The following is a 14,774-nucleotide window of genomic DNA, read 5'->3' as shown; positions in this document are numbered from 1 at the left end:
CTAATGACTGGCAGTTGATTTTTATGTGCTGAGTTGCCGGCCCTAACGCACAACCTTCAATGAAGGTATGCCTATTCATGCATGTCTCCACAGAAGACGCTCTATCTGAGAATCGAACGGGACAACGTCTTGCTGTGAGGCGACAACGCTTATATGAATATATATTGTGATAATTAATTACTGACCAGTATGCTTAAATGCATTTATATATACAGCCATTGGCAGAAAGGGATAACTCGTCTATCACATACATGTGTTGACAATAGGTAAATTGTACTGTACCATAACCCCCCATGGTAAAACTTCATAAGTCTTAGACTTTCATAAATAATTCCAGTAGCTGAATATTCTCCTTTCTGCATTGCTCAGCTTCCTGCTATCTCAGCACTCTGTTCACTTGTCTTGAGTGTCTTGGGATAGCAGTGCTTCCAAACCTACCTTTGATTATTCAGAATATACAGTAAACACTTTAACAGAATTCCCAACACATTCAGAACAATGTGCCCTTTTCAGTTCATTAAATGCTCTGTCTTTCTCAAGAGACCATAGTATCTTGATAGGAGCTTTCCCCTCTTGTGAGGTAGTCACCAAATTGGGCACAAACTTAATGTAGTACCCAGCAAGTCCAAGAAAAGCTTTTGCCAGTCTCTTAGTAGAGACCACAGGCCAGCTTTTTATGGTATCTATTTTTTTTTTCTGGATGATTAGAAGAATAGTTTTAATGAGATGGACAAGATATTGTCATCACCATGCATCCATCCATTCATTCACATTCCCTTTTTCCCATTTTTTCACATGGGGTCAGGGTATCACTTCAGTAGTGACAATCATCAAGAGCCAAGATTTACAGCCCTGGGTGGCTAGCACTGCTGCTGTAGTTCTTCCATAACACAAACTCACACCTATGGCCAATTAACAGTGTCCAGTCCACCAGCTGCATATATTTGTAATGTAGGAGGAAACTACAGCACCCGGAGGAAACACATACAAACACAGGGAGGACATGCACACTCCACACAGAAGACACCCCAGCTGAGAATCGAGCAATGCACCTCTTGCTGTGAGGCAACAATGTTATCTGCTACAGTCTCATCTGCATGTTGTATAATAAATTCAGGGTAGTGGAAAGATGGCATGGTGTTAACAAAATAAAGGGAAAAGAAGGGGCCCAAGATAGAGTTCATCTGTGAAGAAATTGGAGAAACAATCTTTGGATTTGGCAGATAATCTGAAGGTCTTAAGCTAGTGTGATAGTATGCAATGATTGATCATAATATCAAAGGCCATTCACAGGGCTTAGAAGATAACCCACTGATTCTGCATTGCTTACTCTGTGGAAGAGCAGTTTGTCTATCATGCTCCAGTGTAAAATCACATCGGCTGAGACATTTAATAGCTGATTGTCTTGTGGTATGTGCCTGTCTAGCTGTCATTTACTCTGTATATGCGACACAGCCATTGCTGACACAATATTGTGTGCCTTGCTCATCTGCTACTGAATCGCTGCTTTGCAGGGGGGGGGGGGTTGCTAGATAATTGACTACTCTGCAGGTTTGTAGTCCATCGTTCCAGTTTGACTATTTTGTGTGGCCATATATCTTACCACATGCTGTCCCCTGCTGTGCCAACAGCACCATAGCTACCAATAGGTTCATAGATGTGTACTAGGCTAATGGCCATGGAGCCTTTACAAGCCTAGCCCAAAAAAATTGCCCAGGCACCATGTCACCCGAGTTAGTTCACAGTGCCCATATCCAGTAGGGCAAATGGAATGATCCCTGGAGTGAACTTTCTGTTACCCATCCACTCGTCAAGATTTCTCTTGAAGAGGGCCAGCAAGATGCTCTGCTTGACTTCAATGGGAAACTTATTCCAGAGTATGGGCAGTCTTTGGGAGATGAACCTGTCCCTCCAGCATGTTCTGTTAATTGTGGTAATGAGGTTATGATCTCTGGAGCATGTGGCATGGGGGTTTGGGATTTCTTTAGGTGTAGCATTTCAAGTAGGGCTGGGTCGGACATAGCTCTGTAAGTAGACGATAAGAGACTGAGAATAGCTGAAGTTTCTTCAGTCTGTCAATGTAGGACGTGTTTAAGGCCTAGGATCCTTTTTGTAAGGTACTTTTGTGGCCTCAGTGGCTGTTGTAGGTGTTTTGTCAGGTGCATGCCAAACGGGACATTATATTCAATGATTGGTCTAATGAGGGATGAGTAGAGAGGGATGATGACCTCTTTCTTCCTGGATGAGAAAACTTTGGTTATAAGATGTGCCATGTAGAAGGACTTTCTGACCACAGTGGCAAAGTGGTGGTCAAAGGTGAGGTGGCTGTCAACCTGGGTGCCCAGATCTCTTATGGCACCTTCAGTGTTCAGTGGGCTCCCATCACCATGGTAATTCATGGGAACTGAGTTTTTTTTCCAAAGGGGATGATAACACATTTTTTGTGGCGTTAAGTTTCAGGTCATGCTTCCGACACCAGTCATTGGTCTCAGAGAGGCCCTTTTGTAGGATGTCTGCATCACTTGGGGAGTTGATAATGACTCCTAGCTTGCAGTCATCACTAGACTTGGTCAGCTGACTGATTGAGAGTCTGACTTGGAACTCGCAACTTTCACTCTGTGGGTCCTGTCTGTGAGTCAATTTGCAACCCACCTAGTGATGTAAGGACTGATGCCTAGTTTGGTGAGTTTATCAATGATACCTGAGTTGGGAATGGTATCAAAGGCCTTGGCCAGGTTGAGGTAGGCTGTATGCACTGCCTTACCCTCATTCACAGCCTTGGAGACTGCCTCAAAGAAGTCAAACAGGTTCAGCAGGCAGGATCCCCCCTTGACAAAGCCAAACTTTGTAGGGTCAGGTGTTTGGAGCTTGCCTCTATCTTTGTTAATTAGGTCCATGATGATGCACTCCATAGCTTTGCATACCAGACTCATCAGGCTATTAGGGGGATAGTTCCCAGGGTCTGTAGTTGCTCCCCTTGGGATAACTGTAGCAGTGTGCCATTCATTAGGGAGATAGCCTGAGGTAAGGCTGTGATTGAACAGGGCACACAGATGTGGTGTCAGTTCATTTTGTAGCTCATGTAGGACACAGCCAGGGATATTATCAGGTCCCATGGACACTGTATTCTTGGCTTTGGATAATGCAGCTTTTACCTGTGCTGCAGAAATGGTGGGTACCAGGCTTTCTTCTGGTATTGTGATAAGGCCCTTAGGGGGAGTGGGGTAAAGCTGGCACTGAATATGTCAGCCAGTATGTTGGCTGTATCTGTTGGCTCAGTATAGGAGGTGCCATTGTGCAATAACTCAGAGCAAATCTGGGTATTGCCTTTGAGGTTTATGATATAGCTATAGAAAGCTTTGTGGTTGTTTTTGGTGTCAGCTGCAATTCTCCCTTCATAGCTGACTTTAGAGAATTTGATAAGGGATCTCAGCTTTTTGTTGAGAATGATAAGGAAGGTTTTCCAGTCTTGTGACTTCATTTTTTTCTGCAACAGTTACTTCCTTCTGTTGTAGAGTTTATTGATGGCTGGGGACCACCAGACTGGCTTCCTTTCTTTGGGGGGAGGAAAGTGTCTTAGTTCTTTTTGGTATGGCAAGGTTCATACATTTGTGACATGCTAGTACAGTGCATGGGTGTATGATTCGGCAGCCATGCATCTATTTTCCATTGCCATGGGTGCCGATATGTTAGCCACTTCTGTTTTTAGGAGCCCAATGTTGGCTTTAGAGAAGTTTTTCAGGGTGGCCACCTTAGCAGGGGGTGGAGGTGAGATGGAGATTTCCTGGTGATCAATTTGTGATCAGATTTAACCAGGGAGGAATAGACTATAGGTGTGGAACAATGGTCTCCCATGTTGGTGATAACCACGTTGAGGATGTTGCTTCCTTTAGTGGGGGTCAGAATGAGCAGGTCCAGGGCACTTGGAATTGATAATTCCCAGAAAGCATTGGGCCTGTACATTGGTACTTGAATAGTTTTCCCAGTTGATGGAAGGTTAGTTGAAGTCACCCAGTATGAGAGTATTGGGTTGGAACTTGATAGATTCCAGGGTGCTTAGGAAGTTGGAGTGAGAGTCTAGGGACATGTTTAGGGTTCTTTAGCAGGCTATGACTTGTATTTCTGTCTTACCCAGTGTTAGTTGTACCTGAGGTATCTCGGATGCATTATGCTGGGCTACCAGTCTACAGGTGTGCGTATCCTTTATGAATATGGAGACACTGCCTTTGGTGCTTCCAGCCATATTCTGGGACCAAAAGGTATGTAATGAGTTGTAGCCTGGGAGCATAGGGGTGCTTTCTGCCTCTTTAATCCAGGTCTCCATTACAGAACAGATGTTGACATTCTCCATTTTTATGAGAGCTTCGAGTGAGTGCATCTTGAGATTTAGACTTCTAGCATTGAGCAGTATGACCCTCAGACTGCATTTGTTTGTAGCTGTTATGGTGGAATTTTGGTCTTTGGAACACTGCTGAAAAAAGGCACTATAGGTGTGGCAAGAGCCTTAGCCAGCACATGTAATCCCAGCAGTGTCAGATGCAGGCTGTCTCTGGCAAAGCATCGAGGTCTGTCGATCATGTCGTCCCAGGCAGACAGATACTGGATCCTTTTAGAATGACATCAGAAACTTAGCCAATTTTTCAAGTCAATCATTTTCTTCTCATACTGTGGTATCATTCTGGGTGACAGCAGAATACTGCTCAGGGCTAGGGTCATACCTGCATGGGTCACATAATCCGAGAGTTCCATCACATCTTTTTTCATGTAGTCCAGGGAGGTATGTCTCGGGTTATTCACACCCACATGGACAATGACTGAGTCATATTTGTACTTGTTCTGGAGTGACCTGAGTACATGTGTTATGTGGTGGATCTTGGCACCTGATAGACAATTGACTGTCACCTTCTCCTTGTTCAAACGAGTGAGTAGGACATCAGTGTGCCTCACAATTGAGTCTCCTATGATTATTACATTGGGCAAACTGTTTAGTCTTAAAGACTTGGGTTGAGGGGGACACTGTGGTGGTGCTCTATGTGTTCCAGGGTTGGTGTTGTGGTGGCTGAGTGCATTTCTGTCTTAGGGGTCTCTGTTGTTTGGGTAAATTTTTATTGAGAGCCTCCATGAAGGTGGGTGTATGGTTTGTGTTTCTATGTGTGGGTTGTGATGGTTTGTGTTTTGGAGGGCTGTGTGTTCTATGTAGTGAGCTGCAGGTGTTGACCTTCTCCTCTTGACCATCTTGTCCGGTCTTGGTTGGAGCATGCACTGCTTCCAGTTTGGTGGTATAAGTGCATCTCTCACAGGTATGAGTGTTGGGAGGAAAGAGGAGAGGGTTGTCTGTGTACATTAGACAGTTGCCACACTGTCTCAGAATGCCCAAGTGCACCAGGTGAGCAGGAGAAAGGACAGGAAATTGCCCTACAATCATACCAGGAGGGGTGGTCATAACTTATAAATACTGGTGCTGTTACTTCTTAGTAAAAGCTAGTACTGATAGCACCTAAGTGTGCTACAATAAATGCTACAAAAGCCTATTAAATTGCTAGCCAATTACACTAATTGAAGTGCAAGAAGAAAAAGAACAAGCAGCCTTTCTGGCACCGGTAATAGTTTACCTCAGCTGAGCATCGCTGCACGGTGTGCAAACATGAGCTTTTAAACCAGAAAGCTGAAAGGAATGGACAAATGCCCAAACAGCCAATAAACTACAATTTCTGGACCAGAAATCACTCCTCTTGTGGTAGATAGGCTACCTAGTGCTTACCACTCCCACTGATAAGCTAGAAGGCTTCTCTCCAACACAGAAAGGTCTGGGGGGGGGCTCAGAAACTTACAAAACAGTCCAGGATACAGCAACTCTGTATCTGGACTAGACTAGTTACAGAAAGGTGGGAAACAAACTTAGAACTTTTTTTTGCAGAAAAACAGTTAGAACAGTGGCAAAAACACTTTACATGCAGTGCAAGCTAGCACACTTGAGTGTGTAGCAATATTAAGGCAAATGCAGTTTAAATAATTGCAGATAAATGAAAAAAACAACAAAAAAACAAGTGCAGAGAGCAGTAAATTATGAAAAAAAAAAATCAAAATAGAGGCACTTAGAGTATCTTTTTTCACCTTCCTGTTGCTCTTGTAGTCTGCAGGATGCCAAAACTGTATCTGCAGAGCTTAAACAAGCGCAAACCCACATAAACACTGGCTTTTAAACCAGAAAGTTGAAAGAGATGGAAAAACTGCCCATACGGCCAATAAACTACAAGTTCTGGGTCAGAAACCACTCCTTGTGTGGTAGATAGGCTACCTAGTGCTTACCACTCCCACTGATAAGCAAGAAGGCTTGTCTCCAGCACATAAATGTCTGGGGAGCTCAGAAACTTACAAAACAGTCCTGGATACAGCAAATCTGTATCTGGACTAGGTTAGTTACAGGAAAGGTGAGAAACAAGCTTAGAACTTTTTTTTTCAGAAAAGCAGTTAAAATGTTACAACAGTAGCAAAAACACTTTACATGCAGTACAAGCTAGCACACTTCAGTGTGTAGCAATATTGAGGCAAATACAGTTTAAATAAATGTAGGTAAATTAAAAACGATAAAAAACAAGTGCAGAGAGCAGTAAGTTATGAAAACATCAGAATGGAGGCACGTACTGCATAGTAAGAGCATTTGAACACTTAAGAGCACACAGAACAACAAACTAAGGTAATAAGGTAGATGACAGTTAAATAAGAGCAGCTGAAGAAAGTATAAATACATTTTTTTACACAGCAGAGAGTGCCTGAAATCAAAGTATGATCTCACTGTACTCAGTTGAGTGGGCAAATGAGATGGGCCAAGAAGGAGTTTCCAAAAACAAATTTACAGCAGGGGCGGGCAATTCCAAAGACACCAGGATTAACACCACAACAGGAACAGGGAGGGGGTGGAAAACTGACTGCAGCAAGACAGAGACCACAATATTCAACAAAACGAATATCTAATCTTAAATAAGTAAAGTGCAGATAAAAGTATACTTGTCATCACAATGATGTAATAAATGGGGCACTGCTCATTTGTTAACTTGTAGGGAGTGACAAATGCTGACAAAAAGTCTGAGAGCTTGCAAACAGTTATTAAATGAATGTAACTGTGATTGTTGAATGAGCAACTTGTAAACTAGTTGTCCTTTTTTAGAGGTAGTTTTGTGATCATTTAATATACAGCTTGTAATCTCTCAACCATTTTTTTAAATCAACAAATTAAAATCTATCATTAAGTTTATGACAGAATGACAGATTATAAACTGCCATTAAGATTACAGACTGTGTGTGGAGTCACCAAATGGCTGTGGTGCCCAAGACATCAAATTCCCTTGTTACAGCTCTGATGGCCATTCAAGTGACTAAAGCTATGATATATTGCATGTGCACATATATACTCTGTATGTCTTCCATTCATGAAAACATATACAATTCTGAATGTGTTTCTCATAGTTCTATGTACAAGGTTTGGAATTTAGTGGCAGATATACATTTCATTCTAGGTGAGTGCTGCTGTTCTCAGCTGTTGTAGTTTTGTTTGCTACTACCCATGTTTCTAACCTGCTGTCAGTACATCTTTTAAGCCATCACCAAGGCCAACCCTTCAAAAAAGAACAAAAAAATTCTGCAAGACCAGTAGCTTAACACCACACGGTGCATATGTTAATAATCATGCTGCTGTATGTATCAGTGACTCAAATACACCAGCATATGTACTGCTACTAAACATGTTGTCAGAGTGAGATAAAAGCATTCCAAGAGAGAGGAAGACATAACTAAGGATCAAACTAGGAGATTACAATAAATAATGCATGGCAAATATATCTCTAGATTAGTCAGAACAGATAAGGTTAGAAGTGAGGCACAGAACATCTGTTATAAAATATCCACTGTGTCTGATTACTATCAGTATCATGCTATTTACTGGTCTGTTCATATGCCTGCATTTTATTATCTTATTTTGCTATTTATGCCTGTTTATGCCTGCTATATTACTTTATTAGATAGATTCCATGTATGCTAACAAGTTAAACATTCTGTCTGTTAAACCCTTTCTCTGCCTGTTCTAGGTTTTTTTTTTCTAATTAACAGATTAATCAAATTTTCCAGTATCCACAGTGGAGATACTGTATCACTTCAGAAGGTTCAGTTCTTGAGAATCACAATGCAGTCCTTTGTTCTATGCTATAATTTATTTCTAATTTTCTAGATGCAGTGCTGAATTTTTCAAGTTTGCTTTATGTCTTTTATATTCTTTTCATTTCTGATGCCTTAAACTGAACAACTTAACTTCCTAGGTTAGTGTAATGCATACATTATGGCAGTTTCTTATCTTTGTGAAGATGTGTTCTTTTCCCAATCTTTCACCTAAAATGCAGATAATCTTTTAGTAGTTTTTGATGTTCCGTTACCTCTAGCCTGACTCTGTGGTACTCCTCACATTGTCTATTCATTCCTTCAAATAAGGCAAACATTGTGAATAAGAAACCAGAGTGGAGAAAATTTTGTAGCAATGCAAGAAAATATTCATTTGGATGGGAAAGAACAGTCCTACTTACAGGAGAGCAAACATGCAATGATGGTCTGTGTACATTCCAAAATGCTCCCGTGTGTGACAGCTCTGGAATCACACACTCCTCTTTTTGGTGTTTGACTGCACAGGATCCCTGTCCCTCAGCATCTATTACACGGTGTTCTGGCAGTGGTAAAGCTCAATTCCTCTCTCATTGGAAGAACAGCTATCATCAGTAGCTTGATCTATCTGCACCCCCTCCCAAACAGATGTCCAGTTAAACGACTGAGCCAAGTACTTCAATCTAGGTCTCGTGTGTGTGTGTGTGTGGGGGGGGGGGGGTTCAATCACATATCCATTTTAAATACAGTAGAAATGACTGATCATTCAGATTTTTATTTTTGATATGTAAATATCATCTTTATCTACACTCACTATTCCAAATTTGCATTAATCTTTTTTTTTTTTGACATAGCAAATCCACTGTATCCTTGCTACCATTTTAAGTAGCACATAGTTAGCTGTGAAGGTGGGACTAAGGGCTGTTCTAGCTCCCTTTGCAGCCACCACTCTCCATCTTTATCTCTAACCAAACACTCAGCAACTCTGAGCTCTCTCTTTTGGTTTTCTTATGCATGTCTTCAGCTAATAATTTTACTGGAAGTTGTCAACCAGTCTCTTTTCATTCCGTCTAATAATAGTTTATTCTAATCCTCTACTATTCTTTTTAATAGGAGTAAATGTTGCTTCATATCTCTGTCATTGAATAATGAATGTCAGATGAGTTGACATCATTATAATGAGACAATGCCAAGCATAGTGTTGTCACTAACACACATGCATGTAATGGTCAGAATCAAAGGCTGCTATCACCCAAACAAGTCATTCCCTTAATGAAACATAGCAAGCAAAGAGAAAGAAAAATACTCCCTTAAATGAGGAAGATTCAGAATGTTCAGAAGAATAGGAAAGCATTCAGGAAATAATAAATAAAAATCACAAACAGAACTAAACAGGAACAACTGTGTCAGATATCATAAGAGCAAAATGTTGGACTGAGAAAATAAACATGCAAACACAGCTATGACTGGGGATAAGATGTAAGCATGTATAAAAAATGAGTGGTAATACTGAGGCTTAACAAAAAAGGTAGGAAAAAAGGCAGCATACTGAAGCCTATATACAAAAGATGTCGATGAAGAGTTAATAATAACAAATTGCAGAATGGATTTCAAATGGATAAACTTCCTCAAACTGTATGATGTGCATTCCAAATTCACTTGTAACATGAACGGACATGACACTGACACAGCTGCAATTTATTCAAAGGAGTTTTAATTCCACATAGATAACTCCCTTGACCTAGCAATCCTTACCAGGGGCAATAAGGCAAATCATGAACTTAAATTAGCTTCTAAAGCCAAAAATAAGTATGCATCTTTTTTCAGTTATACAAGGACATTAAGAAATCACACTCTGCAGTATTCTGAGCTTATCCAAAATAGCACCAACCATTCAGAACCAGTGTACCGAGCAATTATACTAAAAGACTCCAGTGCAAATTTTACCCCGGAAGCAATTATCTTAATTCCAGTATCCCTTACACTTCCTAATATCACAAAGCAACATGTACAAGGTGCTCTCTACAGCCAAAATACTACTTCCATGGGGCCTGATAATTTGCACAATAAACAGTACCAAGCATACATTGTGGAGTCCCTGCTTAAATTATTTAACCTGATCTTAGTTTCAAGATTTGCTCCTGAAATATGGCAAACTGCATTGATGAAGCCTCAACACAATAGTGGCCCTACCACTGCCAACAGAATCTAAAAACGCATTATCCTAACTAGTCTGATTTACATTATATCTGACTTCATAAACTATAATATCAAAAACATTATCAGGTTAAAGTCACATCGGTTTGGATTTTTCAGAAGGAGACCCTTCCTACTCAAATTAGTTAATTTCTTTCAGAAAGTCACACTGGTTGCTGACATGGATAGTCTGATCACACAGCTTATTTGGATATGGCCAAAGCATTTGACACTATATACTGTACTGGCATCTTAAACAAGCACCTTAAAAGTAGATCCATACATGGTGAGGTGATTAGCCAACTGGCTTAAAGAAGGATCCTATATAGTTAAGGTGACATGTGCCTCCTGATTCTTTAATTATATTTGACTGTCGAAACATTTGCATAGAGACAAGCTCCACATTCAAATACCTATGACTGTGGTTTTGGCTTGACCAGTCACTAAACTTTCATTTCTACACAGACAAAGTGAGAGCCAAAATAAACTCACTCCTCTTCTGGGCCAAAATGATTTTTTCTATCCAAACCAGCCAGAGCAGCCATTGCCAACGGCGTTCTCCTTTCTCAACCTGAATATGGGATCCCTATTTTTGCTTCTGCCTCCAAGAAAAACAGTGGCACACTCCAGACTTTCTCTAACATCATCTGCCAATTCATTACAAACTCATCTGTCTGTGATCATCAGTGTATCACCCTGGAAAATGCAAATTGCTACCCATAAAACAAAGATCTAGCCTACTTTTTAGGACCACATCTCTATAAAGTTCTCCAAATCTACACATTTACTCCTCTTGCAGCTAGACTTCACTAAAAAACATCATCATACAACCTGAAATACTACTCACAAGCTATACCAAATGTATCATTTATAGAACCAAACTCTGCAGGCTTATACACTTTAGCAAGCTCTCTCCATTGACATTGACCTTAAGGAAATCAACACTTATCCCATTATCACCTAACCTATCTCCTTTCTTAGTCTGTTCTACTCAAGAGTCACTGAAAATTAATGCACTTTAGAAACTTTTGTTTATATAATACATTACACTCTGCTTGATTGTACATTGCACTATGCTTGTTCATTGGAATGTATACATACATTTTTTCTTTGTAATTAGTTTGAACTATTCTATTATTGCTGTATGTTTTGTAAGTGAAATCTTTTACAGTCCACCTGGGCAGAGCCTGAAACTGGTCAATATTGATCAGTGTTACCTTAGAAAGAAATACAAATATATAAATCTTGCATACAAAAAGGATAAGGTTTTAGAAACCTTGAGGAGAACAAGAAACAAAGGTGCCTTTATGTAGAATATTTGTGTAAAAGTCATCTAGTTTACAAGAAGAGGGCTGTAGATTCCAGGTTATATCCATGGAGTGGTGTGGTGCGCAATAATGTGAACAAACTGACAGATGAGTTTTTAAATGTAATTATCCAAAAATAATATTCATTAGATGGGGGAAGGAGAAGGAGGGAGCACAATTAGGGAAAGCATATGACCAAACTTCAAATAAACACAGATGAAAGGTAATATGAACAACTCCCAATGGCAATACAATGCAGCATTCTGTCTGAGAACAAGTTCACCATTCAAATGAATGGATGTAAGTAAATATAGCTAAATAAAATCAGCACATTAACAGATTTTAGAAGGGCACAAAATATGGTTCCAGAGATCAGTTCATTGATTCAACAGCCAGCAAATGGTTTTGAAGAGGATATAGAAATAAGAGCATAGTGGCACACCAGATAACATTGTCACCTCACAGCAAGAGGTTCCAAGGATCATTTCTTGGCAGGGGTGCCTTCTGTGAAGAGCCTGCATGTCCTCCCTGTGTTCACTTGGGTTTCCTCCAGGTGCTGCAGTTTCTCTCACATTCCAAGGACATGTAGTCGGTGAACTGGACACTGTAAACTGGCTATAGTGTGTGTGTGTGTGTGTGTGTGTGTGTGTGTGTGTGTGTGTGTGTGTGTGTGTGTGTGTGTGTGTGTGTGTGTGTGTGTGGTAAGAAGTACAGTGACAGGGCTAGCCACCTGGTGGTATAAACCTTGGCTCTAGAGAAGTGATACCACAACCCCATGTGCAAAAACTGGAAAGGGGGTTGTAGAAGCATGGATAGACAGAAATAAGAGGCAATTCAAGAGGCTGCAGGGGTAGAGTGGCAGCTGCCATTAGATAAGCAGAGCATGTGAGTGTGGTGCATCTGGTAGAACGTGCACCTTTTGTACAGAAGGCTGTGGGTTCTGTTCACACACCAGGTAGACTGACTGCTGACACTGCAGTGCAGTATAAAGGGGAGTGTCACATTTCTGAGTGTGTTATCCTTTGTATGTGATGTTAAAGTGAGGACCCCATCTGCCTGAGTTGATGGTAGTTCAGCTGGACGTAAAAGATCCCATGACACCTAATGAAAAGAGCAGGGGAAGTTACATGATGCCCTGGCCAAATGCCCCCTAGTAGTATAAATAACACCTCATGTCTCTCCTGGAAAGAGGTCACTAGCCTAGTGAGACTGACCTGGTCATCATAGGATAAATAAATAATCATATTCAAGAGAATATCCCCCTATGCTTTTGTTCTCAATGGTGCAAGAATACTTATCTCTCCATTAAAGCTACTACTGGTTTAACCCTTATCTCTTATTACTTTCTGTACTCTCTCCTCACACTATCTTCTTCATCCACACAGTCTCTCACTACCTCATACTACTATCTGTACATTCTCCTCATACTGTCTAATCCAGCCACACAGACTCACTTACCTAACCCTAATCCAGTAATCCCCTTCTCCCTCCTCTATCCCCCCACTCATCTCCCTAGCCTCACTCCCAGCTTAGTGACCATATTCCCCCCTCCCTAGTCTTGTGTCCTGCTTCGTGTATGCTAAACCCTCCTCCATAGCATTGTGCATAAAAAGAGAAAATAAAAAGACTTATTCCGAGATAAAAATAGCTCTGTTCTGCTGAAAAGCCTTTCACTGATTGTTTTATTCTATCACCCTGCCTCTTGCACGACGGTGCTACCCTGCTCCATTTGCCCTCGCTACCGCTCAGGCTCACTTCGCTCCTCTACCCTACCCCCATTCCCACCCACCCCTAGATCACTCAAACGTATAGTTAAACACCACACCCACCAGCAATTCATACCTTCACAATTATCCTATTACACCTCATCAATCAAGTACAACATAAACTATAACCACCACACCAATGATAACACACCCAAGCATATCACCTAGCACACACACACTAGTATACTCCCTAAATAAAATTTATTCTCACCAAATCTAAAAACATGTACAGCTTGCAAAAACCCCTTCTACTAAAAATGCTACTCCACCCATCAACTATCTCCATCCTACTTCTACTCTCTATTGTCTCTTCCTACCACACCTAACTACATATCACTTTTCCACCCCCATGGCAAACAGAACCCATAGCTAACCACACACTACTAAAAAACTTTCCTATAACAACCCCTAACACTACCTCCTTTCAAATCCCATCCCTCTTTTACAATAAGTTATCTGTAAAAACAAACCCTCACACCTCACACAAGCTATCTAAAATTCTTGATAAACTAGCCAAACTCTATCTAAACCTACTGCAAAACTCTCCTGCTGTGAAGACATACACCCAAACCCTGGCCCCATCCCAAAAGAAAAAGCTGAAATACAGTTACCAAATCCCCACTTCTACAAACCCAAATCATCTCTCCTCTTTCTAAATATAAATGTAAGACGTGTACTGAACAAAATTCATGCCTTATTAGCCTTGTATAAACCGGACATAGTGGTATTAACAGAAACATGGCTCAAACCTGATCACCACAATAATGAGATCATAGCCCCATGTTATGATATCATATGTAGAGACAGAACAGGGAAAAAGGGTGGAGGAGTAGCAATTCTATTTTGAAATAACCTCACCCTAGAACTAGTCGAGTATAAAAACAAAGAATTCAACAAGATAGAACTTATCCTTGCCAAATTTAAACTAAACACCAACAAACAAATAATCATTGCAGGTGCCTACCTCCCACCAGGTAATAATATTCCTATAATGGAAAACCTGTTAAATTGGTTCTCACACTCCCTCCCTTACGAAACCATACTACTAGGTGACTTTAACATAGACTGGGTCAACTGCTCCAACCACTATCCGTCAGATCACATCACCCTCCATGGATTCACCCAAATAATAACTACCCCCACTAGGACTGACAAAACAACCACACGTCAATCCATTTTGGATTGGATTCTGGTATCCCACATCACTCTTGTACAACAATCAGGCTGTTTTCCTGACAGTCTAAGTGACCATCAACCCACCTACCTAATCCAGAACAAAACCCACCATCTGCCCAACCTACCTATCCTCAGAGTAATACATAATAAAATAAACTTCATAGCCAATGACTTTAATAAG

This window comes from Protopterus annectens, chromosome 5.part0 (assembly GCF_019279795.1).
Source record: "Protopterus annectens isolate FY-2018-M chromosome 5.part0, PAN1.0, whole genome shotgun sequence".
NCBI lineage: Eukaryota > Metazoa > Chordata > Ceratodontiformes > Protopteridae > Protopterus > Protopterus annectens.
Note: the sequence above shows the minus strand (reverse complement) of the source record.